General features: G+C 42.6%; 1 long non-coding RNA gene across 17 annotated transcripts in view; it reads right to left on the reverse strand.

Annotated features, from left to right (window-relative positions):
* Positions 1–14,492, reverse strand: part of LOC128114605 (uncharacterized) — a 287,065-nt gene that overhangs the window by 82,077 nt on the left and 190,496 nt on the right. For all 17 annotated transcript variants that reach the window (XR_008219822.1, XR_008219827.1, XR_008219828.1 and 14 more), the window contains one exon: positions 11,367–11,495. This is a non-coding gene — a long non-coding RNA (uncharacterized LOC128114605). The remainder of the gene's footprint in view (positions 1–11,366; positions 11,496–14,492) is intronic.

Genomic DNA, 14,492 nt, shown 5'->3' on the forward strand with positions numbered 1-14,492 from the left:
TAGCAAACAAAGTACAAGGAAACACCCACAGATGTGCCCACGTACACCCTCACCTGTGCCCACGTACACCCACACCTGTGCCCATGTACACCCTCACCTGTGCCCACGTACACCCACACCTGTGCCCACGTACACCCACACCTGTGCCCACGTACACCCACACCTGTGCCCATGTACACCCACACCTGTGCCCATGTACACCCACATCTGTGCCCATGTACACCCACATCTGTGCCCATGTACACCCTCATCTGTGCCCACGTACACCCACACCTGTGCCCACGTACACCCACACCTGTGCCCATGTACACCCACACCTGTATTCATGCACACCCACACCCGTGCCCACATACACTCTCATCTGTGTTCATGTACACCCACACCTGTGCCCATGTATACCCTCATCTGTGTTCATGTACAACCATACCCGTGCCCACATACACCCTCATCTGTGCCCATGTACACCCACACCTGTGCCCACGTACACCCTCATCTGCACCTATGTAAACCCATGTTCATGCCCATGTACACCAGAGTCTCTCTCACAGACAGCTTGGAATGTGCTTGTTGATTGTAGCAATTCAATCCTATATTACCTAATATTTAAAATTCTAATATTCATCCCCAGACCATCCTTCCTTACCAAACCAAAGTTTGGGCCATCGACACATGCCTTTCAGTGTCCTCTAAAATCTCTCTCATCACAACGTCAGCCCTCACTCAGGGTGGCTAAGCGCACATGTCTTCAAAATTTGGTGCTGGTGACAGAAGACAAATGGCCCTTCATCATCTCCAGTCTTCTGGAAGAGCCCTTAGGTGATTGCCTTCCTTGTATACCAGCGGACTTCTTTTTCATTTCGACTTTTAGTCCTGCTAATCTCAAATCACAGTGGTCCAGGTCAACTCTGTCAACACTTGAGTGAATTCCAAATTACAGTCAGCAGCCGGATGGAAGGGGTATTAACTGGAATGGGCTGCCCTAAGAGCTTGAAGATGGAAGAAACAAAGGACAAAGGACCACAGCTCCATTCTAGGTACAGGCCCAAACAGTAGACTCCTTGATGTAAATTGCGTGTGTGTGTGTGTGTGTGTGTGTGTGTGTGTGTGTGTGTGTGTGTGTGTGTGTGTGTGAGAGAGAGAGAGAGAGAGAGAGAGAGAGAGAGAGAGAGAGAGAGAGAGAGAGAGAGAGAGGGGTGGGGGTGGGGAGGTGGTCTATGTCTGTATGTGTGCATCATGGAGGTACACTTACATACTTGTGTATGCGCATTCATAGAGGCTGGAGGATAATATCAGGGGTCTCTCTTCATCATTTCCTGCTTTATTCCAGGGTCTCTTACTGAACCTAGAGATAGGCTGGCAGTTCAAGCCCAGATATCTCCTGTCTTCACTGCCACAGCACTAAGATTAGATGCACATTATGACCAAGCCCAGCTTTTCACCTGGGTACTGGGATCTAAATGTAGCTCCTCATGCGTGTGCCATAAGTATCCTTATTCACTGAGTCAGCCTTCCAACACCATTGACTGACATTTTACCAGAATGCTTAGCTGTACTGAAGACCATTTTGGCTTGGGAAATAAAAAGACTAAGCATATACAATACTGTACTTATTAATGTCTGTTTTCTAATACTTTAACACCAAGATGACTTTCTATGGATTTTATACTTTCTCTTGATTTAGTTTCTTTTATTAACTATTTATATTGGTGTTTCTATAATTACTAAACAATATATTTTCCTTGTAAAGTATGGTCTCTGAAGAGCATAAATAAATCACCATTCTACCACTAGAGATACCAGTTAGGAATATTTGGCATATTGCATGTACACACATTACAAGGAAATTGAGTTACACTCTAATAATACTTTTTCACTTGAGTACGTTTATATACCAAAGCCATCACTGTATTCTAGTTCATGAACATGACCTAACATTACAAAGTCCTGTCCATTTGAAGGCAGCTACTGGTCTGAAACTATTGCAAATAGTACTACAGTGGGCAGCCTTGTTTGTATGCCTTGCATTAGGGTCAGTGTCTACAGGTAGGATTTCCAGATCAACAGCAACACCTGTTTTAAAACAGTTTGGATTATGCTGCTGATTATGTATGTGTCTTCCAGAACACATACATCAACTCAACTGCCACCAACAGGAGAGTCCTTCATTACAGTGCAGCCCAAACCCAAGATGTTTAGCATACCTTTTTTTATCTGTTCATTTAGGAGGTGAAAGGAGATTTTTGCTTTTTCAATTTACTTAAACATTGGTAAAGCTGATATTTTTTTCATGCTACTTGGGTTAAAACTAACTAAAAAAAAAAGACAAACTTAGATACAAATTGAGTCTAAAATTGATTTCATTTAATGGGAATAAGTAAGACAATGACTAGTCTTTAGGATGACAAACTGACTGAAATTAGATGTTTGATACTGTGCCTCTTACAACAATAAAAGAGATTTACTTAGCATTTCTTTATACCAGGCTTTTTTCTATATTTGTTGGATATCATCTTCATAATCACTTTGAGCAACAGATATGATTTTACGGTCTTTGTCAATGAGAAAATAAGGAACTAAGAAGAAACACCTTTAGTCTGTGTTCCATTACTACTGAAATACTTTTTCATTTATAAAAGAGGCTTGTTTGGTTCTTGTAGTGGTTTGAATGAAAATGGCCCCCATTGGATCATAAGGAGTGGCACTATTAGGAGGTGTGGCCTTGGTGGAATAGGTGTGGCTTTGTTGGAGGAAGTGTGTCACTGGGGCTGGGCTTTGAGGTTTCAGATGCTCAAGCCAGGCCCAGTCTCTTCCTGCTGCCTGTGGATCCAGACCTAGAACTCTCAGCTATCTCTCCAGCACTGTGTCTGCCTGTGCTTTGCTGCCATGATTCCCACCATGATGACAATGGACTAAACCATTGAACTGTAAGCCAGCCCCAGTCAAATGTTTTTCTTTATAAGAGTTGGCATGGTTATGATGTCTCTTCACAGCAATAAAACCCTAGGATAGCTCTTAAGTCTAGAAGTTTAAGGTGGACATCAAGCATAGACATTAGTCAGACCCTAGTGAAGGCTTCATAGTGACAGTATCATCACCAGGACATGGGTGTACAGGGGAAGGAGTCACCAGGCAGTAAGACAGGAAATCAGGAGAAAGACTGTGGTCCCTCAGAACACTCATCCCTTCTGAGGGCACAGTTACCTAAGGACATTGCATTGGTTCCCATCTGTTAAAGGTTCCGCTCCAAATAGTGCTACACTGTGCACCAATTTGCCAACATAGAAAGCTGGGGCTGGGGAATCACATCCAAACCATAGCACTAATAAAACACATGTATACACACATGCACACACCACATACACACACGTGCATCATCTTTGTAAAAGATTGATCGCTTTTCTCTATACTACATGAATTGTTAATAAATAAAACCAATGAGGGAGGCTTCTGTAAAAAAATGTTTTAAGAGGATTTAAAATTTTAAATCTTAATTTCCAATTCTGGTTTAAGATACACACACACACACACACACATGCACACACATATACATACATATACAACATTGGTGGTCTGCATTTGGGACTGAATAACAAAAGTAATTGCAATGTAGATCCAAATTTCCACAAATTTAGGTCATTTAGGCTAAATGTCAAATGCTTTGCTTTGTAATGTCCCTGGAAAATGAAGTCCTTTGGTTTTTACTGGTTTCTCTCTTAACTACCATGGAGCCTGTACCCTCTTTTTCTAAGCACAGGACTTCCAAGCTGCGAAGAAGATCTAGACATCGTACTCAAGGCTAGAGTTTGGATGTGAACATAAAAGACAAGTTTATGTTTAAAATTTTTATGTGCATAAGCCAAGGTAGGTGGGACACATCAGTCATGAAAAAACTGCTCCTGTTTATCACAGAAAAGCCAGGGTGGAAAATGACTTGATATTGGATTATGATAATAAGAATCAAAAACCGCAAAAGTCAGCATTTTGGTTTAGAAGTCCAGTTGGCCAACAAATGCCAGAAAATACTAATTATTTTCCCTAAGCCAGTGGGAATCAGGAGACTTAAGCTCCAGCTGGCAAAAGCTTTATCACAGACAAAACCAAACTTCAGTTTAGGCCTCAGGCTTCCCTGGGCACGTTAAATGCTTCCCACATGCATGACACCCATCTTTTCTTTGGGTTTAGAAGGCTTTCCTGAAACATTTTGCCTGAGCATGCTAGGGCTACAATTTATATAAGGGGAGGCTGCTCCATTGACCTGTGCCAGTGATGTTACCACTTCCTAGTTGGGTATCTATTCAGCAGGGTACTCGACGCTGCGTGTGTGGGAGGTCCTAGTGTCTTTGCTTACGTAGGGGAGATGGGTCTCGGCATTCAAGCATCAGAACCACCCCTGGCAGTGACAGGTGTCCTTGCCCCCCTTCCTATTCCTGTTAGTAGCTTCAGCGTTTACTGAAAAAATGCTCCTCCACAAGGATACAATGAAAGTGACCATTGCAAAACAACCATCAGGTGCTGGAGAGATGGCTCAGTGGTTGAGAGCCCTGGCTGCTTTTCCAGAGGACCCAAGTTCAATTCCCAGCACCCACATGGCAGATCACAACTGTCTGTAACTCAGTTCCAGGGGTCTGGTACCCTCACACAGACATACATGCAGGCAAAATATCAATGCACATGAAATAAAACAAATAAAAAACCACCATGAGAGACACCCTGAAACAGCAACCCTGCTGATATCAGAGATGTCCTATTATTTCTTTGGGCCCAAAGCAGATAAGAAACAAGGACCATAATCTTAAAAATTCATTTCCTACTAATGCACATCTGAGTAGATAGGAGCTTTATATAAATTCCCTCCCACACACGGCAATTATTTCCAACTTCTTTCTCCACCAAATGAGTCACACTGTGGGAATTTACAGTCATTTCAAGCTCTGGTTTTACAGGTCAGAAATTTCCTGTTTTGTTTCATTATTAAAAATAGTTAGTCTCTTTTGTTTTTGAAGTGATGGCTGTATAGATCTTGTTAGACTCAGCCCTGTCATCTTGCCACCAGGGGAATCAGCAGCAGTGAACAAGTCAGTCCTGTGAGCAGCCTCACTCTTTGCAGGGCACTGTCCTGAGTGTTTTACTTGATCTTCAAAACCCCTCTCCGATTCAATTAGAGTCCACAAATGCAAAACACCCCGGAAGCATTCTGGAAAGACTGGGTTAGCCAGCTTGAGTTCCCTCAGACATTCTAGTCTCTCCTTACCCTGGCTGTGGACAGATAACATGTGGAATCAATTAATTCTGAGTCCTGGAAGCCTAGCTGGGACTTCCAGAAAGCATGGATGATACCAGAGACTAATAATTAGATGACACCTGTGTCTCCACATAGCCCTGGGATGGGTGGAAGAAGGGAGTGAATCCAATTATATGTGGAATACGTGACATTGTGGGGGAAGAACGCTGCAGGGACCTCATTTAATTCGCTGTGATCTTAGGAAAGTGTTGTTATTATTCTCAGATCAGAGGACGAATGCTTTGGGGTTAAGTAACATGCCCATCAAACTAATGAGTAGGCTAGTTGGGGTTTGAACCTGGGATGTCTGTCTCCACTCCATTGCCTGTCTGGCTTTGTTTGTCCTATCACTCTAGCCCACAAACCAAGCAGAGTTGCTCTCCATACCAGGAGCTCCATGTCCATGGGTTCAACAAGTCAGGATCAAAAGTACTGGGAAAAACACCTGCCAGGTTACTAATAGTGTACACGTTTCCTACGTCATCGTGAAAACTAAACAATGCAGCGTAACAATTGCACAGCATGGACTCTATGTCAGTGACTATGAATAATCCAGAGGACATCTAAAGTACCCAGGAGAGAGAGAGAGAGAGAGAGAGAGAGAGAGAGAGAGAGAGAGAGAGAGAGAGCGCGAGCAGCTTAAACTCAGGTTGTATGCTTTCTTACAACAGGGTCTTGACCATTTGCAAACTGAGCATCCACAGGGTTCCTGGAAACCATCCCCATGGACTCTGAGCGGCTATCCTACTTGCCCCTTTAAAAATATGTTTATAATATATATTTTGATGTTTTCAAGACAGGGTTTCTCTGTGTAGTTTTGGTGCCTGTCCTGGATCTCACTCTGTAGACCAGGCTGGCCTTGAGCTCACAGAGATCTGCCTGGCTCTGCCTCCCGAGTGCTGGGATTAAAGGTGTGCACCACCACCGCCTGGCATGCTTTTATATTTAATTATATGTATATGAGTGTTTTACCTGCATGTATGTATGTGTGTGGTGCCTACAGAGGCAGGGAGTGAGTACTGGATTCCTTACAACTGGAGTGAGCTGCCATATGGGTGCTGGGAACCAAACCTGGGTCCTCCACAAGAGCAGCAAGTTCTCTTATCTACTGAACAATAAATTTCACTCCATAATAACCCCTTTTTGGGGATTGTTTCCCAGGACTAAACCACCCATGTTCTTCACATGACCTTTTTGTGGGGCTGGAGGGATTTTGTGATTTTAGAAAGAAAAGGGGGACGTGTGCCCACCTTGATGACATTTGGAACTTCTGGAGGGAGGGCTAGCTTGGTGAAGCCTGAAGTTTGGAGAGTCCTGAACCTGTCATTAGTTGGGTTGAAGTGATACAGTCAGACTCATCAACTGTCCCCTGTGTGACAGGCATAGCAAGGTTCCCAAATGTCAACCAGGTGACTAGGGTGATGGTGCCAGGACTCTTTCCTTTCCTTTCTTTGCCCAAAAAGACAAAATGAAATTACCTTGCCATTTGCTTTTCTTTTCCTTTTTTTTTCCATTTCCCTCATGCTAACCTGCTGGCAGGTTCTTCTTTCTATTCCTTCCCTGCTGCTAGCAAGATGAATAAAGCTACGCATTCCAAGGCTGTCTGTTGACCTCTGGGACTTAGAAGTCTCCCACAACAGAGAAACAGCGTCTCTTAAATGAATGTGGATCCACGAAGTACCTCAGGCATGTGGAGGAAACAAATGACAGAGCTCTTTCCAACTCACAGCACCCAGCAGGCAGAAAAGCAGCAATTTGAGATTTCAAAGTATCTGGGAGTCTCACGAGATAATGCTGACGACTGGCAGTCCAAGGTACCGGTGAAGTATTAGTTCTGTGGGTCCAGAGTGTCCCTGCTCCCCAGGGCTTCAAAACAAAAGGCAAACACAGCCTTATAATTAGGCTGCGATTTTTTTTTTTTTTAATGGTTTGGGAGATTTTTCTTGTTTCGTTTTGGCAAAGAGACCCGCTTTTCACACACATTCATGAGACGTTCTAGAGAAATGAGTATCTCCAGCTAAATGAAGTAGCAGCATCTTCCATGGTGAAGACGATTGGCTTGGTGGGAAGGCAGTTCCTGCGTGACAAACCACTCAAGCAACTTGCCTTTCTTTTTAAAAAATAATTGCCTTTGTATTATATGTTGATGGTGTTTTATTTATTCTCTCTCTCTCTCTCTCTCTCTCTCTCTCTCTCTCTCTCTCTCTCTCTCTCTGTGTGTGTGTGTGTGTGTGTGTGTGTGTGTGTGTGTGTGTGTAAGCATGTGACATGTCCTACATATGGAAGTCAGGAGACAACTTGCAAGAGCCAGTTCTCAATCCTTCCTGGGTGAGGCAACAGGGGTCTGTACTCACTGAGCCACCTTGTTGACCCCTAACTTTTCCTTCTTGGGACAGTCAGCAATATCACCATTGTTCCTGAGCTAGTACTGAAGACTCCTGGTCATTTTCCTTGGTCTGCATGTCATGACTCTTCCCTGCTACCCTTGCATCAATGTGAAATCCTTGCTAAGGCTGACGAGTCTGCAGCTCTCATCCGACTCCTGCCTAATTTTCCTCCTCCCTTACTGTACTGCAGCCACGCTGATGCTCTTGTTCTTTATGTATACCTAGCAGAGATCTCTCTGGGGCTGTGGGCTTCCCATTTCTTTTGCCTAGAATTATTCCCTTGACTTGCAACATTTAGTTCTTGAGCAGGCTCCTTAGACTGGTTATCTTAAAAAGCAACTTTTATCTTCAGTCCCTTCAGTTTATTTATTTTTCCTCTAAGGCCCTATTTGCATCTGATGTTGTACTGGTTTCCATGGCAGCCAGTCTCTTCCCACTGCAGCATAAACTATATGAGAACGCATCTCCGCTGTACCGCTCACCATTCTACCCCCAGGGATGAGACTAGCGCTCTGTACATGAAAGGCATGCAGTGATTACTGATTGGACGGGCCCTGTGTTCTCTCTCTTTAATGGAAGAAAGAAAGAAGTCTACTACTGTGGTGTTTGCAAACATTATGAATAATAAATTAAAGGGAGCCCCTAAATCCCCTAGGCATTGTAGTATAACCTGCTTGTGCCTCATCCTTTAGCAGATATTGTACTCTGGCAGATTTCCAACTGTCACTGTGCGTTGTTCTTTGCCTAACTTTGCATGTTGCTATTATGAACACTTGGAAAGATGGACCAGAAACCACCCTAGTATAGGGACTCTCAGGTATTAATATGTGTGTGCTCATCTCTCTAACAATGCAAGACAACGATGAAATTGTATTTGTGCACCTTCTCTAGGGCTTCTCTGTGGGATTAAGCTCCATCCAAACACAGTGGCAGCTACCTAGATAGCCCACCCATTATTGTATGCCTTGTTGTTTGTGTTTCCCAATAAAATAACGCAGTGACTCCCTGCTCCCAGTAGGGGGTCAATAGTATAGCACGTGTTCTGTATACTTGAGGTCTAAGGATCAACCACTGTCATGTCAAAAGATCAAAAATTAAAGTAATAAATTAATAAAATATCTTTCACATACTTGGTGTAGTGCTTTGAATGAGACTGGCCCCCATAAGCTCATATATGTGAATGCTTGGTCCCTAGTTGGTAGGATGGTTTAAGAAAGATTAGGAGGTGTGGCCTTGGTGGAGAAGGTGTGTCACTGAGGGTGGGATTTGAGGTTTCAAAAGCCCATGCAAAGCTCTATTTTTCTCCCTCTGATCTGACATGACGATCAGGATGGAGGCTCTTGGCTACTGCTCCAGCACAATACCTCTGAAGCTATAAGCAAGGCTCCCAATAAGTGTTTTCTTTTATAAGTTGCCTTGGTCATGGTGTTTCTTCACAGTGATAGAAAAGTATTAAGGGACTTGGAAATATATATTTTTGATGCATAGCAGGTATTGGAAGAGGAATCCAGTTTAAAAAAAAGAAAGGAAGGAAGATTCTGTAACAAAAGAAAAGGTGGAACTTTAAGAAGGAAAATTTAAATAAATCCAGCAAATATTGGAATATATCACTGTGTACTAGACCAGGCAAAAACACCAAAAACTAAAGGTTGAAGAATTATTAAATTCAGATATCAATAAATCAAATAATTGAAAGAACAATAATGCCCACAACATTCATAACCTCTGAGACAAGATTAAGGGTCCAAATCTGTGAATCTGTGGTAGAGATGAAGAAATGCAGACTAAAGGCATGATAGTTAATTCAAAAAATTATAGCAGAAAATTCTCCAGATCTACAGAAGGAAATGGACAACCAAGAACAGGAGGAATTTTGTGGACATTACCAGACAATCATCTCTCCATTCTGGGCTGGAGAGATAGCTCAGCAGTTAAAAGTACTGGCTGCTCTTCCAGAGGTCCTGAGTTGGATTCCCAACAACCACATGGTGACTCACAACCATCTATAGTGGAATCGGATGCCCTCTTCTGGCATAAAGTTGTATGTGCAGTTAGAGGACTCATACAAAAAATAAATATTTAAATCTTAAGAAGAATTTCTCTAGGCAATACTGTAGTCAAGATGACAGTGATGTGGAGCAAAGAAAGAACTGTGAAAGTTGTGAGAAAAGAATTCCAAGTTGGTTACAATGACAAGCTTGTCAGAATAACAGCAACACCCTTCACAGAGGCACTAAAGAACAGGAGTGATACGATGCATTTGCAGCCCTGGGGAAAGAATAATTACCAACCAAGATTACTATATCCAGCAAGGTTATCCTTTAAAATCAAAGGAGAAATGAAGACCTTACATTCTATGCCTAAACTAAAGGAATTCATGGTCCTGACCCACACTGTAAATGATACTCACAGGTATAATATGCCTAGAAGAAGAAATATATATATCTATATATCTCTATCTCTATCTCTATCTATCTATCATCTATCTATATATATATATACAAGTACAAGAGTCAGGAAAAAACAGATGTCACTAGAAAAATAGACAAATAAGAATTAAGAGAGAATCAAATATCACTAATTCAGTAATAAACCTGTATAAGGTGAAGAAAGGAGAAATTAGTATAGGATATCCAGTAATAATCCTAAATGAGAATGGCCATAACACTCCAGTTAAAAGACATGGACTAGTTGAATGGACTATAAAGTAACCCTCAAAATTTTGCTGTCTGCAAGAAACTCAAACCATTAGAAAAAGAACAAACAGACTGAAGTAAAAATATAGAAAAATATAGTCCAGACAGAATCTAAAACCAAGTATACCGGACAAAGCAGACTTCAGGCCAAAATTAGTCACGAGGGATAAGGAAAGTCATGCTAATGAGCAGAAATATCCATCAAGAAAATATAATGGTTGTAAATATACATTTATTGAATGTAAGCATACCCAGTTTCATAAGTCAAACACTTTAGGACATAAAGGGAAAGCGTTCCATAAAGGGAGTGACTTTAACATCCTGCCTTAATCAATAGACTGCTCCTTCAAAGTCAACAAAGGAACTTGAGCATTAGGACATCTCCTGCTTCAAAACACTAAACTAATGAGAGCAATAATTCATAAAATCAGTAAAACAAAATTAAAAATGTATGTACAGCAGATAAGGCACTCAAGCAAAATATATAATGCACTTTAAGATAAATTAATAAAAAATAGATCAAAGATATTTTCAGAAGTTTTTACAAATGGCTACTGTCTGTCAGCAACACTGTCAGCATTTCTAAGCTAGCCTTTTTAAAAATTTTTTATTACATTTTATTAATTCACCTTGTGTGCATGAATGTGTGTGTGTGTGTGTGTGTGTGTGTGTGTGTGTGTGTGTGTGTGTGTGTGTATGTGTTGTTTGTGTGCATGAGCACATGCCGCAGAGGACATGTGGTCAGAGGATTAACTTAAGGTAGTTCTCTCTTTCCACCCGGTGGGTTCTGGGCATTGAACTCCGGTCATCAGGCTTGGCCAAGCTCAAATGCTGACCCTTCCTTGTAGTTTTTAAATGACCAACTCATTGGTTAGCATGATGGCATCAAACTCATACTTCTTTGGATATTGGTCAAGACTACTTAGTCAGTTTGCATGTAAAGAAGTTCGGTAAAATGTAAGGCGATAAAGGTAGATGAAAATGGATCGTATGGAAACTCACCTCAGTTTGTGGTAAGAGCCACTCAGAGCTGCGTTTTGAAGTGTAGATCAGGCATATTTCCTTCTGAACAGGCTGCAGTAGTTGACAGTAGGTCATGGTGGGAAATGGTGTGTGCTATGGGTCCTCAGACTACACCAGGAAAATACAGAAAAGCAGTGTGTAAGTTACTGTTCTCATCACTGTGACCAAACAGCCAATAAGAAGCCACTCAGGGGAAGAAGGATCTATATGGGCTCATGGCTTGAGGATATATAGTCCAGCATGGTGGGGAATATATCGTGGTATGAGCACAAGGCTGGTTTGGCTCATATTTGGGTAATTTGAGGAGGCAGAAAAGGGAATTCCAATATTCGGTTTTTTTCTTTTTCTGTTTTTGTTCAGCCTAGGGTACCTGGAATGATGTTGCCTACATTCAGGGTGGGTCTTTCCCCTTCTCACTTAAAACTCTCTGGAAAACAACCTCACAGATACACCCAGAGGTGTACCATACTGATCCCCTAGGGGTGTGTGTGTGTGTGTGTGTGTGTGTGTGTGTGTGTGTGTGTGTGTGTGTGTGTGTGTATTTTTAAACCCAAGTTGAAAATCAAAATTAACCACCACAAGCAAGAAAGACCTTGTCTTTAAAGGTTATGAGAATGAATAAGAACACAGCACAATAGCATGGATGCATGGAAATGCCATAGTGAAGATTATTACTTTATATGCTGAATTTTAAAAATTAGTTAAAAGGCTGTATCGGTTTTTAAAATCAGAGTGGCATGGAAAATGAAAGACCATTCCAGAGTGGGCAATTTGGCTGCCCATTTTCCCATAGCTTTTGGAAATTTTGGATGCAAGGTGATAAATGGGCTTGGGCCAGGTGTCAGGCTAATTCTGGGAAGTAGACAGCCAACAAATCATTTGAAGGTTGGTGGTTTCAGAAGAACCAACTATTTGGCTTGCCAGAGGATATGTGCAAGTTTAAGGGTCAAGAGAGATGTCTCAGTGGTTAGGAGCAAATGCCAGGCAAGCACAATCACTTGAATTCCAGTCCTCAGAACCTACATACAAAGCCAGGCATCACCACACGCACATCCGTAACCCCAGCAGACCACCAGCCTAGATGCAGGGCCCATGAAAGACCTCTGTCTAAATACTAAGGTGAAGAATGACAGAGCAAGATACCTAGTGTCCTTTTTTGGCTGGAGCACATGTGTTCTCCACATACATATACACATACCCTCCACATACATACACATGGACCCTCCACACATATCTATGTATACACACACACACACACACACACACACACACACACACACACTCACAACAATCAGACAACAAAACCAGTCTGACAGGCAGAATGAAATTTCTTGCTAAAGAAACAAAGAATTAGAGAAGAGAAGAAAATCATAGTTACTATGTGCTTTAAAACATATGAAAAGTAGTTCTTTTATTTCATAGGTGAGATATAACACAGGCAAAAACCATGGAATATCAGGACAAAGCTGAGAATACCGAAGGGGTAAGTACTCAGTACAATGAAATAATTATCACTTGTGTTGCTTGAAATATTTGTAGAACTAAAAATGTATGTGAGGAGTAATGAGACAGCAGCAGAAGGAAGGCTTCAGTCAAGTCAGCGCAAAACCCGGCTGCGGGGTGCTGACAGAGCTGGAGGCCCCTCTCTTGCAAACCTTTGCTCTGCAAAACCAACAGCAGTCGCTGCTAGCCTGGAGAAGCTGCAGGCGGCTTTCCCCCTGCCTAGACTTTCGTAGAGCGGTACCCACCACGAAAGGGGCACACCGCTCTACACAGAGACGGTGTTCTATCTCCTAATGTAACAGTCTGGCATTTGGGAGGAGAAGAGGAGGTAAGGGCAATTTTTGTTGACCTCAAGGTAATGGCAAATGTTTCTTGCAGACAGAAACATGCCATGAGCCCAAGGAGGAGGAGGAAGGAGCACGGCTATACAGTTGGTGGAGAACTATCCCTTTTATACATGTAAGGACATGTTGCCCAATCCCAGGGACATACATGGTGCCTACAGAGAGTAAGATTCCATCAGAAATTCAAGAAACCCATCTCTGTCCTGTTCACAGTCCTCCTCAGAGACAGAGTAAAGGAAACAGTGCACTACCCCTGGGAAAATTGAGACAGAGTGTAGGACAGTATGAAGACAGTGGGTGACTAGCTCCCAACACAGATACAAGCCATCACCGGGGGAAATAAAGCCTAGGTCACGCTGGGTGTAAGCCAAGTGTCACACTGGATGTAAGCAAATTACCAGTAAGGCCAGTTCCTTGATTAACATTGAACACCCCTTTACAGGTTCAATAGAGAGATGTGCCTACTCCCAAGGTTAGGGCCAACTTGGCTGTTTCTTACACAAGGCATCCAGCTTAAAAACAAACAAAACTCAATCATCATAAATCGCGCACACGCGCGCACACACACATTTGCAGGAGCAAAACAACCAATAGAACCAGGTGTCATCGCGGCAACACGTCACAGACAATTATAAACAGCTGTGATCACTACGGTAAAGACTCAACAGGAAAGCCGGCCGGCAAACTGTAAAACCACGAGATGAGTCTAAGCAACCAATGAGGATAAGAGGACCCATCATGGAAACAACAGAAATGAGAGTAGTCCACACAGGACCACGCCCTCCAGGGCTTCCGAGGACTAGGGGATAAGAGTGGTCCTTAGAAAGAAGAAAGGGAAAAGATGCTTCCAGAAGGAGCAGCTTTTTCCAAAATTATCAAAGACAAAAACTCAGAGGATGCCAAGTAGTTCACAAAAGGTCACAGAAGAGCACACACCTGGCACTCTCCTAGCAACAGCACACACCTGAAACTCTCCTAGCAACAGCACACACCTGGCACTCTCCTAGCAACAGCACACACCTGGCACTCTCCCACCAACAGCACACACCTGGCACACGTAAGTCTATTGCTGTGATAAACATGACCAAAAGCAACTCGGGAGGAGAGGGCTGACTTCATCCTTCACTTACAGGTAGCAGTCCATCACTGAAGGAAGTCAGGGTAGGAACTAAGGAACATCAATCATTATTCAAGGGAATGGTCCCATAGACTTGCCCACAAGCCAGTCTGATGGAGGCAATCCCCACACTGAGATTCT

This window comes from Peromyscus californicus, unplaced genomic scaffold (genome assembly GCF_007827085.1).
Source record: "Peromyscus californicus insignis strain IS unplaced genomic scaffold, ASM782708v3 Scaffold_19__1_contigs__length_69161282, whole genome shotgun sequence".
Classification (NCBI taxonomy): Eukaryota; Metazoa; Chordata; class Mammalia; order Rodentia; family Cricetidae; genus Peromyscus; species Peromyscus californicus.